Raw genomic sequence first — 12,863 nt, 5'->3', positions numbered from 1 at the left:
AGAGCGTGAGGAGACCTCCGCCTGAGGAGAGGAACTCCCATTCCCCTGTGCTTTTGGAGGGGAGGAGATAGGGAAGTCAGGAGTGAAGTTAAGCCCAGGAAGAAGGGAGGGGTGTTTTTAAGATTTGGTTTTATTTCTCATTATCCTACTCTGATTTGTTTAGTAATAAACTAATGTCCCCAAGCAAAGTCTGTTTTGCATGTGACAATAACTTGTGAGTGACCTCTCCCTGTCCGTATCTCAACCCACGAGCCTTTCATGGTATTTTCTCTCTCCCATCCAGCTGAGCAGGGGCATGACAGAGTGGCTTTGGTGGGTACCTGGCATTCAGCCAGGGTCAAACTTCCACAGGTCGCTTCCCTGCCAAATCTGTGCGCGTGAGTATGCGTATGAGTGTGTGCATGAGTAAGACGGAAGGGATGGTGTGTGTGCTCCTCCCAGATAATCTCCCCCTCGTGTAGCCTGAGGGGAGAGATTGATCTGCTTAAAGGCACAGTGCCAGGCTGCCTATGCAGACTCTCCAGTGCCACAAGGAGCGAAGGGGCTCTGAGGTCTCTGGACAACCCCTTGGCTGCGGGCCCTGCAGGAGCCTCCCATCCGGCCCCGGCCGGAGCTTCCTCCACTGCCCTACGTGTGCACAAGGCTCAGGACTGCAGTTGCAGCAGCCGTGGAGAGGCGATGGAAACTGCCGGCCTAAAGCTCAAGGAAATCCTGGAGTTCAAGGAAATCGTGGAGGGAGGCCGGGGATCCAGTGTTGTAGTAAGCAGGCTGCCGGTCGGTGCCCTGAGCCTGACCACCCAAGACTCTTTACCCTTACTATCCCAACACAAACATTCCTCTGCGCTTCCCCGAAATGAACCACACAGAGCTCAACGACTCACACATAGCCCCGCCCTTCCTGCCTCAGACTCGGCTTCTACTGAATCCCATTCTTCTCATCGCCCCTTTTTCCCCTGTCCACCTCCTCTCCTCTCAGCATGGGGACTGCTGGGAAAGACTCCTTCACAAAACAGCGTCTTTCTTCCCTGCTCCAGTTCTCTGTTTCTTCCCTCTCGGTAACCGTGCAGGTGGCAGCCGTCGCTTGGCGCAAAGCGAACGTTCCCCGGCTGCTCCACCGCCCTGGAATACAGCTCGGCTCCGGTCAAAGGCGCATGCATTGGAGGAGCGAGGAGGGGCGCCGAGCCGCGAGCGCCACCGCTACCAATCCCCGTCCTCCGGCAGCTGCTCAGGGCCGGGCCGGGCGCGCCTACTGGGGAGCTCCGTGAAGTTCTCACTCAGGTCCAACCCAGCCCGGCAGTTGCGAGGCTCTGGGTCTTGGCGCCCGCCCCTTGCTCTGGTAGGGGATTTACCGGGCGGGGAAAACCGGGGCAATGGAGGAAGAGCCCGAGCAGAGATCAGTACCGCAAGGCAGGGCTGCGCGGATCTAGGAAGAGAACGCCTTGAAAGCGCCTCGGTTTACTTTCTCCTGCCCCCCACGAGAACGCTAACGGAAAACTAGTCCAGCCTGAAGCTTTTTGCTGAAACAAAAATCACACGATCACCCTGAGACGTATGTGCCTTCTATGTTCCCAGCTCACAAATTTCCCGTTGTTTCACGGGGAAAGAGCAAACACCGGCTACCGAGAACACATATAGGACGTTAATGGGAACACCTCCACAGATCGCTTACTATTGAAATCCCTCCCCCACCCCAAAGTGAAGTGGGTTCTAGGGCTGTTTAGGAATCGTGAAATACCTCCCCCTACAGCAAATACAGAATGCATCGTTTAACGGGGATTGGTTGCAAATCTGGATTTCCTGAAACAGATGTTATTTGCACATTACTGTTCTTCCCCCTTCCTGGAAACGCCACAGAACGCAGCCAGCTAAAATACCAGCTCTTTTACTGAAAAAGGAGTGGCTCTTAAAAGAGCCTTTGGGTTAGCTAATCTCCACAGAAAGCAGACACACTTTATTTGGAGCTAGTGTACTTGGTAACGGCCTTAGTACCCTCGGAGACTGCATGCTTGGCCAGCTCACCCGGCAGCAAGAGACGCACGGCCGTCTGGATCTCCCGAGAGGTGATGGTGGAGCGTTTGTTGTAGTGCGCCAAGCGCGAAGCCTCGCCCGCGATGCGCTCGAAGATGTCGTTGACGAAGGAATTCATGATGCCCATGGCCTTAGAGGAGATACCCGTGTCGGGGTGCACCTGCTTCAGCACCTTGTACACGTAGATCGAGTAACTCTCCTTGCGACTCTTTTTGCGTTTCTTGTCGCCTTTTTTCTGGGTCTTGGCCACCGCCTTCTTAGAGCCTTTCTTAGGCGCAGGAGCAGACTTGGCCGGTTCAGGCATTCCAGCAAAACAATCACGCCCCCCGAAACCATCAACCGAACCACCGAGAAGTAAATAAATACCCGCTGCGGCCCCTTTTATAGCGGTGCCGGCACAGCAGCGGCTCAATAGCGCCGCACCGCCATTGGCTGGAAGTTCCTATTCAGATCGTCTCACAGCCCTGAAATCTGCCATTGGACGCTTCTCGATCCTCTTTCCCATTGGCTGTCAAAAATAATGCTCCTTCACAGCCTATCAGAGAAGTCGCTGCTGCTCCGCCCGAGCCGTATATAATCGGGATGAGCGGCCATGGGTAGGAGAGAGAGTTGGTATTTTATTGCTAGCTTTGCGTGTGTCTATACTGAGCTGCTGTAGGGATGTCTGGGCGCGGGAAGCAAGGTGGGAAGGCGCGTGCTAAGGCCAAGTCGCGCTCGTCGCGCGCCGGACTGCAGTTCCCCGTGGGCCGCGTCCATCGCCTGCTGCGCAAGGGCAACTATGCGGAACGGGTGGGCGCCGGTGCCCCAGTGTACCTGGCAGCAGTGTTGGAGTACCTGACGGCCGAGATCTTGGAGCTGGCGGGCAATGCTGCCCGCGACAACAAGAAGACGCGCATCATCCCGCGGCACCTGCAGCTTGCCATCCGCAACGATGAGGAGCTGAACAAGCTGCTGGGCAAGGTGACGATCGCGCAGGGTGGTGTGCTGCCCAACATCCAGGCTGTGCTGCTGCCCAAGAAGACTGAGAGCCACAAAGTCAAAACCAAGTGAGCTTATTTAAGAAGCAAAGTGGACAAAAAGGCTCTTTTCAGAGCCACCCACAATGGTCATGAAAGGTTGAATCACTCTGCAGTTTCTTTTTTTTTCTAATTAATTTAGTTACAGGCACGTAAGGTGTTTTTTTCTTTTGGCCTTACCTATGCAGCTCTCTACTCCTACCTGACTTTCTGTGGTGGAAGCGTTAGTTTTATTGATGTTAAATTTAACTTGTAAATTTGCTGCCTGTTTAAAGGGGAGACTTTATGGTTTTTTCTGTTCTGAGAAGTCTTAAGATAATTTTAACAGTAGTGCAGCTACTTTTGTGTATGGTAGCGAAGTAAACATTTCTCCTTCTAAGGAATGAGTGAGCTCTAACTTTTTTTTTCCACATGTTATATGTAATATTTAAAATAAAACAATATAAGCCAAAAGTTTTGTGTCAACCTACTTTGTTTTTATGTCCTGTTGCAGAGTGTCAAACAGTAGCTGATCACTATTCAACTCTGGGCAACTTGTGGTTTTCAAACTCTGGTGGTGCAAAGCACATGCAAACTCCGAAACCCTGAGGAAGTTGCTTGGTCCTGACTGGCCCTGAACCAATTCTTTAACAAAAAGATACATGTTCCCTGCCTTAGTCTACTTACTATTTTCTATTTTGCATTGTGTATTGATGCTATCATGTAAGAGATTTGGTACTGGTTTTCTCTAGCAGAGTTAATTGCAGCATACTGAGGAAGGCTTTCAGGCAGGGTAGGGTTACCAATATTTTTATCAAGCTGCCTAATGTGCCATGCTACCATGGTGATGGCTACTGTATTTCACTACAAAGTGGACTATTGCTTTTAATTTTCTTCCATTTCTGGCACTACTGCCTGAATCCAATATCTTCTGTATGAGGGATGAGGAGTATCAAGTTCCCTTCTTACCCTTCTCATTCTAGAATAAGGTGCACGGCTCTTTAAAGAGCTGCTGCTGTTCCTGCACTGTTCCCTCAAAGTTGTTTCTCTGCTGTGGGGCTGTCTTGCTTGTTTCTGTTGGACTTTTCTGTGGGGTTGTTTTTTTTTTTTGTTTGTTTGTTTTGTTTGGTCTTGTGTGGTTTTGTCCTTTTCTTTTCGTGTGTATGTCTCTTATCTTTTTTGCCTCTTTTTTCTTTTCTTTCTTTTTTTTTTTTTTTTTTTTCTCCTCTATTTTTTTCTGGTTTTAGTGGAGTTCCTGGCTGCTTTTTGCTATAAAATTTTGTGCAGGCTGCTGGCTACAGAGGCTGCTGACTTCTTGACTTTCCTGGGGCTATTTTGTGCACTCCGTAGGGGTGGATATTGCCTTAATGATGAGCTCTGTGGGACCGGAGCAAGAGGAATGGTTTCCAGCATGCCCATAGATTTCCTCATCTGTCCTTTAGAATAAGGAAGAGAGAGATGTGGGCTAACATATATGTGCGCTTGGTATCGAGTTTAGCTTCTCTAAAGCTGAGTCAGTAATAAGCTCACCCATTTCTTCTCCCCTCTATTCGTATGCCTAACGAAACTGTCCTCTGCATACCAGAATCACTGGGGATTGTAACAAAAGCCGTGAAATCCCTGGCTACATGTGTCACCTCAAAGTTGTCTTAAAGAACTTAAATTCTAGTTTCCAGACTGTAGGAACTTTCAAGCGAACAATATTTCAGATTGCTTTCCGTTACAAATGAATGCTCTGGTATCAGCAGTACAAAATGCAGCAATGCCAGATGTATTCATTATTATTTTTGTAGTTATTACTTTTATTTCCTTATTGTAGAATGCATTTAGGCACTATATAATCCATTTAGTTTCTCCATCTGGGATCTGGCTAAGTGAGGTCTAAACTGAAGGGCCACGACCGAGTAATTTTTGTACAGGTAGACGATTTCATGAAGATAATACTTAAATGTCCTTTACCAAAATTTAGGATAAGCAGGTAGATAGTTTTGAAAATGTGTGCATATGCAGTGTGAGAGTGTGAAGATCTGCAGCCTCCTGTAAGCTGCACAGACAGATTCGTGGTTACTTCTTTAATATTACCTAAGTTTTACAACAGCAGAATGGGAGAGGAAAGTGAAAATGCCTGCCATCAAGACACAAAGAGAAATCTGCTTCTTCCAGCCTATGAATGGGACCACTTAATGACTCTGAGGAGCCGGCGCTTCAGGTGCCCCAGCAAAAGGCAGCTGTTACTTGCCCCCCACACCTATCCCAACCCCGGAGGGTCAGGCTCCGCATTCTTCCTCCCCAGTCGCCCTTGGAGAAAGCAAAGCGTGCTCTGTTTCATCCGGATTGAACAGCTGTCTACACTTTGAAATGAATTATATAGGAATTTTCTTTCTTCGTTGTGCGTTTTATTCCTCGAGTGAGGGAAGCAGAAAAAAAGAATCAAACACTCGAAGGGTTTTTGATTTCTATTAAGCAGTATGGGATTTACTGTGTGATTTAAACCCAAGCGTTTAATTTGGGTGTGCTAACAGAAGGAGAGCTCAGGCTGGAAGCCGAAATATCTCCTTGCTGAGTCAATGCAGCGGGTGGTGGATAACGGAGCGGATAGTCCCCAGTAGGACGCCTCATTTCTTCAGAGATGACGAAACCCTCCGGGTTTATAGGTAGGGCCGTAGCAAGCGAAGACTTCCCTGCGCCCCGCGCCGGTGCCAGAGACTGCGATTTAAGGACTGATCCGCCTCGAAAGGCTACTCTGCTCTGCGGCATCCTCTGACCCTCTGCCATAGGATCCTGGGAACCATGGGGAGAGACAAAGAAAACGGTCGGATGTCTCCGAGAAGGGCAGAGTTTCTTTCGTGATTAAAAAAACCCTTTACACTTTTCCACCGATTGAGGTGGTTTTAACTCTTTCGTTGTAAAGAAATAAACCTGTAGAATAAGTGGAGTCTATATTATTCAGTTCAGAGAAATGCTGTAATTCAGTCCCAGACCTCCCGAAGCTTCCCGATGTCCCTTTTATGTCATTTTATACCCTGTGCTATTTCCTGCTGAGAAATGCGTTCTCTCATGCAAATGTTATCAGCTGGGGAATGCTGTAAAAAAAAAAAAAAAAAAAGGGGGGGGGGCGAAAGCTACTTATCTGCCTTCAAGGTGTTGTAAAAAGTGTTAATCGCTCTGATCGACTGTATCAGCATTTCAGAAACGCTTATTGTTGGACTTTTGTCCCGTCGATAAATGCACAATTAGAAGCTGCTATTGTAAGCCTGAAGTACAACACATACACATCTCAGGGGAGGGGTTGCATGACATTTAAGCATCTGTCAAGGCTAAAATTCCAGGAGCTAAATATGCCTCACAACCATGTAACCATTTCACTTCTTCAAAGGGATCTGTACTAGCAATTTCTAAAGGCAGAGTTTAAAAGCCCGTGTATGTAGGGAGCAGAATCGATTAATATAAATTGTTTGGGCTTTCTGAGCCAGCTGAGCTGAGCCCAGGCACCCAGGGCTGTTTGCGATGTCGTCGGTCCGGTCTTGCTAGTGCTTGGAGCACAAGAGGAGATAGCTGTTTTTAAAGTCATATTTCGGTATGTAGAAACATTGGGGCTTTGTGATTCTTATGGTAATTCTTTTCCTCTTTCCTGAGCTAGATGATTAAAGATGCTAACCTTGCTGGACCCCGAGTGTACAAGGCAAAATACCTCCAAACCTACCATGCGGAGTGTTCAGACTGTTTCACGTTTCAGTTGCTGCTACTTGCTACAAAATGAAAAGAGTGCATTCAAGTGACATAAGAAGTTTCTTCATAGCTTCGATGCTGCACAAACGTAGTGCAAAATTCATCACTCTGATGTCCAAATTTCAGCAGTAACTCTCCAAGCATGCCATCTTCTTTTTTTTTTTTTTTTTTTTTTTTTTTTTCATTCTTTCTTTCATTTTCCTATGTCCTTTTCAAGCACAAAATCTACATGCAATGCAAGTAGGACTAAAGTACAAAAAAAAAAAAAAAGTGGATTTTACTCGTGATTAAAATTCCATGGTATCCTGATACTCCTTTCACACACAAAATGCTTATTTTCTAGGTTTACAATACAAGTATGTCTAGACTTACTTCTGTGTCAAAAATTAATTGAAGGACCTTTGTCACTAATACTTAGTATCACTTTATTTTACAAGGAATATTTTTGGAACAACCTCTCCACCTGGACAGGCTATTAAATAATTCCTTGCAGTCACCAAAGAAACACAAACCAAACCCTAAAAAACCCCTTCCACCTACATAGGCCTCTGATTCTGTGATCCCAGTTCTGGAGGAAGGAGCCAAACCTGCTCATTGTAGTGTTTCTTCCTTGTAGGTGTGTGAGCTGGGAAGGTAGAAAGGTTGTTCCCAGCTTCATTCCCCTTCACTTCCAACTGTTTTCTCCAGTGAGATGTGTGTCACATCTTGATCTGAACTGTGCTCTGATACAGCACAATCCTGAGACCGGGTTTTCACAGCCCAAAGACTCTTTTTCCTTTAAAATCTGAACCAGGCACATTTTCATTCCTGGCCCAAAGCATTATATCCAGGTGTATATAAGACTAAATCTCTTTCCCTTGCTGCAGCTAATACCATCTTCCTAAATGCTAATTATTTTTTTTAACATATTCTTTTATACTAAAACTGAAAAAGAAAGTCTCTGAGAAACCAATATTGCAATAATTTGCCCAGTGTGTTGAGTAATTATAATCTCTGCATATTAGAAAAAACGATTTCATAAATAGGTGGTAAGATATTGATTTAATCAATAAAAAAAAAAAAAAAAAAAGAAAAAGGAAAAAAAGCAGGAAGGAGTATAAAATTGCTAAATCCAGTCTGTGATTTGTTCAGGTTGTGGATAAGATACAGCGTCTACTTCATGTTTCTGATTTTCTGTCCAGTCAGTTATCTGTTTGCCCAGCTGATGTATTTCACTTTTGCAGAAACAAACTCACACTTTTAATAATTAAAATGATGATTAATTAATATAACTTTTTCTGTTGGGTATGCTGATCTAGAAGAAATAGAAATCCTTGCAAGAATTTTACTAACATAATTCTGTTACAAATAAGACAAGGGAACATTTCTAGGTGTTTGGATTGTTTTTCAGGATTCTTTATGGCTGGTTATTTGATACAGGACAAAACTAAAGTAACTCTGATAATCTGATATACAAAAAAGGTTGCTGATATTAAACCAAGTATTTTGACAAATATACTTTGACAAAAATAAATATACCCCGTATTTCAGTTGCTGTGAATGAAGAGGTATTTTGAAGATAGATATGGAGGGCAGGTAAAAACACAACACAAAGAGCCTGTTCATAGACTATTTATTTTAGCACTTTCCAGTGCTGAGAACTATTAGCGTTAACAGCCTTGATTTACGCTAATAGCTAAAGTAATTGAAGCTATAGGTCACAAGAGCTGACCAAGAGTAAACTTTTTGATAAAACTAATGCTGCTAACACAGAACTAGATGAATCTGTCAGATATGAGTGGAATAAAGAAGATAAGGACCAAGGAAACAAATCCAAGAGAATGAGATAACTTCAGAAGAAGAACAGCCTAGCAATCAAGGAAACCAATAAGAAATCAAGAGACCAGAATTAAGTGCTCAGACTTGGGGATTGAGTGCTAGGTGGCACAGGTATAATTGGGGAGTGTGATCTGCAGTAGGGGTCCCACTCTGGAGCATCCACCTTGAGTTGCTCTGCATGTTGGATAAATAAATCCAACGGATTGGAGACACATGTTCTTCAAGGAGGAACCTGGGGATGAGCCCTGTTGAAGTGGCATCTGCATAATTCCTACCATGGTGTGGGTGGCAGCAACATAATTCCTACTACATTGGGATGATGTATTTGAAAACTGTGCCATTTTACTGTTGCTGGGAGATGTTATTTGAGAGAGTGAATTTCAGAATACAAAGAACGCTGCTTTGAACTGATTAGGAAAGAACATTAAAGAATATGAATGATGGAAGAATATGCAGTCTTATAATTTCATATTCACAATATTTTATTTATTAATTTTGAACACAACCTCTTGTGTAATGAAATTGTTGTTTATTACTCTTGCTGAGACTAAATTCTACTACTTTTGATTCTGATGAAAAGAAAAAGTGCACCAAATTTTCCACAGTAGTTGATAATTTTTTTTTCTTTTTTTGGTCATTTGAGAGACTTTGGTCTCAGCATAGATAGAAAAATAACAGAGGTGTTAGAATAAGATCTGATGATGTGTGTGTACAGGTTGAAATGCTACGCCCACATTACAGACCCCTAATATTTTCTTATCATTCATACTGACATTGAAAGAAGTAACATTTTATTTTCTGTGAAGAGTTTCATAAACATAGAAATAATCTCACATATCAAAACAGACTTTTTTTTTTTTAAAAAAAATAAGGATACTTGGAAGTTACTGTGTGTCATGGCTTAAGCACAGCCTGTAACTCAGAACCACACAGATGCACAGCTGCTCATTCACTCTCCTTCCTTCCCCCCCTGCTCTCAGCAGGCTGGGGGGGGTGGAAATTGAAAGAAGTTAAACTCATGGCTTGAGATAAGAACAGTCCAATAACTGAAGTATAACACAAACCTATTACTACTAACACCAATAATAATGATATGGGAAATTACAAAGGGAGAGAATATAAAACTCAAAAGGGAAGGGGATAAAAACCCCTAACAAACCCACAAGAGATGCTCACCATCCGCTGACTGACACCCAGCCTAACCCGAGCAGCTATCTCGGCCTTCCAGGTAATTCCACCCAGTTTATATACTGGGCATGATGCACTGTGGTACTGTACTTGTTCCCCTCCTCATTGACAGATGAGTCCTTGATCAGAGTAAGCATTACTTAGCAACAACTAAAACACCAGTGTGTTATCAGTGTTGTTCTCAAACTAAAGCTGAAAATATAGCACTGCATCAGCTACAAAGGAGGAGAAAAATAATGGTTACAGTTGAACTCAGAACACTGTGAAAGCTATGTTCTGAGAGCAATGAGCTGTGCAGCACAGAGCATACAAAACCAGGAAAGGCAAAAGGAATGTGGATGGATTCCTGAGCTGGGAGGCGAAAAGGCACCACTGAGATCCTACTTTAATTCAGGTAAGAGTAATGCCCTCTGATAGTTGTAGTTAAAACTACAGTATATTTTTTATACATGTATTTTATTTTTCAGGACAACATAAATGAATTTGACTTTTACATGACTACAGAGAATAAAAGCCACTGACAAATTATTCTCATGATCATTATACCTATCAGAAGATGAGCACTTTTGGAATATATTTTCTAGAATTCCTTTCTAGTGACCCATGCATTTCCTTAAATAAAAAAAAAAAAAATAAATCTTAGAGACTGGAATATATCGTGGTTCATTCATCTCTGTAGGTATTGGACATATATACAGAGGCTTGGAATGTACAACCTCCAACTCTGAGTTTGCATTAAGACACTTGGAGAACAGATCTCTCAACTCCCTTTGAAGCTGCTAAAGAATGGAATGTGGAGGATACTTCTTCCCAGTGGACATAAAAATCTATTCTGAGAGGTCCCCATCAGCCTTCAAACTGAAATTAACTTGGATAAATTGGTGACAGATTTAAGAGAGAGAGATCTGGTGCTTGTCTGTGTACCCGAACTAAGAAACAGCATGTAGTCAGTACTAGAAATATCTATTTTTGTGATTCTGTGATTCCTGTATGAACACAGAATATGCTTGAACTTCAGGATTATTTGATCCAGTTTGAGAGAAGGTGATAATGGCTTCAATCTGCATCTACAGCAGTATCTAAAGCTGCTGCAGATGCAGATTTTTCAGGGAGTCAGGGAGTGATTCAGAAAGCCTTCAGTGTGAGCCTGAAAGACTCTTAAGGCTGATTAGTACCTTTATGATAAACTCCAATAGCTTACAAAGTTAGCCCACATTGGTTAGTTTCTTAGTCTTTAACAGTTTTAATGCTGTGAATGACTTATAACCACGGGAAGGGTCAGAGATGAAGTATTTGCTTCACTTTGTTTTTTTTAGATACAAGGGAAATATTCTCTACCTGAAGCAGTCATAGGGAGAAGCTATGCAAAAAATTTAAAAATATTTTTTAAAAAATCACATGCACAGTAGAATTATTAAGAAAATTGATGAAGATAAGTAACTTTTAGAAACGACTTCTGTGCTGTATTGATCACTGTGCTCCTTGTAACAACTTATTAAGATGAATGTCACTTGTTACTACATAAATTATTTTACAGTAGAGTACATTGGAGACACATCTTAGTCTGGTACAAAAAATAAAAAAATAATAAAAGGCAGAGCATCAAGTGGCAAATGTTATTATAGCAGTTAAAACGCTGCACATGAGTGAGTTCCCATTAGTAATAATTTTACTTCCTGCCTTTTAACATTCAATTCGCAATGCACACAGCATGAACATGCTTAAAATTAACAGCAATGCATTGCACAAGAAATACAACACTCTAAACAGTGAACTGTAATAACTTCATAAAGAAATTATTGCTTAGAAATACAATTTAAAGAAAAAAATCCAACCAAATCTTTAGTTATAGCAAGTAATTTGATGCCCAGATAAAGTATGTTCCCCAACAAGTAAAATTGGAGAATGTTCCACGAAAAACTATTAAAGGCTAACTTGACTGAACAGCCCTTTTATTGAAAATATGGGTGGCTCTTAAAAGAACCTTTGGATTAAAACTGCCTAAGATGTTTTACTTGGAGCTGGTGTACTTGGTGACAGCCTTAGTACCCTCGGAGACTGCATGCTTGGCCAGCTCACCCGGCAGCAAGAGACGCACGGCCGTCTGGATCTCCCGAGAGGTGATGGTGGAGCGTTTGTTGTAGTGCGCCAAGCGCGAAGCCTCGCCCGCGATGCGCTCGAAGATGTCGTTGACGAAGGAATTCATGATGCCCATGGCCTTGGAGGAGATACCCGTGTCGGGGTGCACCTGCTTCAGCACCTTGTACACGTAGATCGAGTAACTCTCCTTGCGGCTCTTTTTGCGTTTCTTGTCGCCTTTTTTCTGGGTCTTGGTCACCGCCTTCTTCGAGCCCTTTTTGGGCGCAGGGGCGGACTTAGCCGGCTCGGGCATCGTAGCAACCGCCTGCGTCACAGATCCTAAGAGCAAGAAATGAACCACCACAGAAAGCAGCACAGCGTACTGATTCGGTGGCCACATCTTTATAGCATCCTCCCGCAAATGAGCAGCATTCGCGTTGCCTACTTTCATTGGTCAGAGCACAGCAAAACGTCATAACGCGCCTGTTCCCGACTTTTATTGGTTAGAATTCGATTCAGCTCCTGATTGGCTGCGCAGAGAAGACCTATTTCTCAGCCTATCAGTGAAGGGGCAAGGTGGGACAGTGAGGCTATAGCTAAGGAGCGCCAGTAGCTCTCTTTGTTGTGGCGCTGGTGGTTCTTTACACATTTAGTGAGTGAAGATGTCCGGGCGCGGGAAACAGGGCGGGAAGGCGCGTGCCAAGGCCAAGTCGCGCTCGTCGCAGGCTGGACTGCAATTTCCCGTGGGTCGCGTCCACCGCTCGCTTCGCAAGGGCAATTACGCGGAACGGGTGGGCGCCGGTGCCCCAGTGTACCTGACGGCCGAGATCCTGGAGCTGGCGGGCAGCGCGGCCCACGACAAGAAGACGCGCATCATCCCGCGGCACCTGCCATCCACAACGACGAGGAGCTGAACAAGCTGCTGGGCAAGGTGACGATCGCGCAGGGTGGTGTGCTGCCCCAGAAGACCGACAGCCACAAAGGCAAAGCCAAGTAAGCATAAGGCTTTCCCTTGTGCTGCACGTT

At 44.1% G+C, this 12,863-nt stretch overlaps 4 pseudogenes across 4 annotated transcripts; 2 read left to right on the top strand and 2 right to left on the bottom strand.

The window, feature by feature from the left end:
- Positions 1–1,899: 1,899 nt before the first annotated feature.
- LOC308217462 (histone H2B 1/2/3/4/6 pseudogene) lies at positions 1,900–2,332 on the bottom strand (annotated as a pseudogene). Its single transcript has one exon. The product of its transcript is annotated as a histone H2B 1/2/3/4/6 pseudogene (transcript).
- A 300-nt stretch (positions 2,333–2,632) lies between these two features.
- Positions 2,633–3,078, top strand: LOC308217377 (histone H2A type 2-C pseudogene; annotated as a pseudogene). Its single transcript has one exon. The product of its transcript is annotated as a histone H2A type 2-C pseudogene (transcript).
- Positions 3,079–9,459: 6,381 nt separating this feature from the next.
- LOC308232988 (histone H2B 1/2/3/4/6 pseudogene) lies at positions 9,460–12,459 on the bottom strand (annotated as a pseudogene). The gene has a single exon. The product of its transcript is annotated as a histone H2B 1/2/3/4/6 pseudogene (transcript).
- On the top strand, positions 12,351–12,847 carry LOC308217521 (histone H2A-IV pseudogene; annotated as a pseudogene). The gene has a single exon. The product of its transcript is annotated as a histone H2A-IV pseudogene (transcript).
- Positions 12,848–12,863: the final 16 nt, after the last annotated feature.

Source organism: Psittacula echo (assembly GCF_963264785.1).
Source record: "Psittacula echo genome assembly, chromosome: 1".
Taxonomy (NCBI): Eukaryota; Metazoa; Chordata; class Aves; order Psittaciformes; family Psittacidae; genus Psittacula; species Psittacula echo.
Note: the sequence above shows the minus strand (reverse complement) of the source record. Positions and strands in the feature narration are given on the sequence as shown.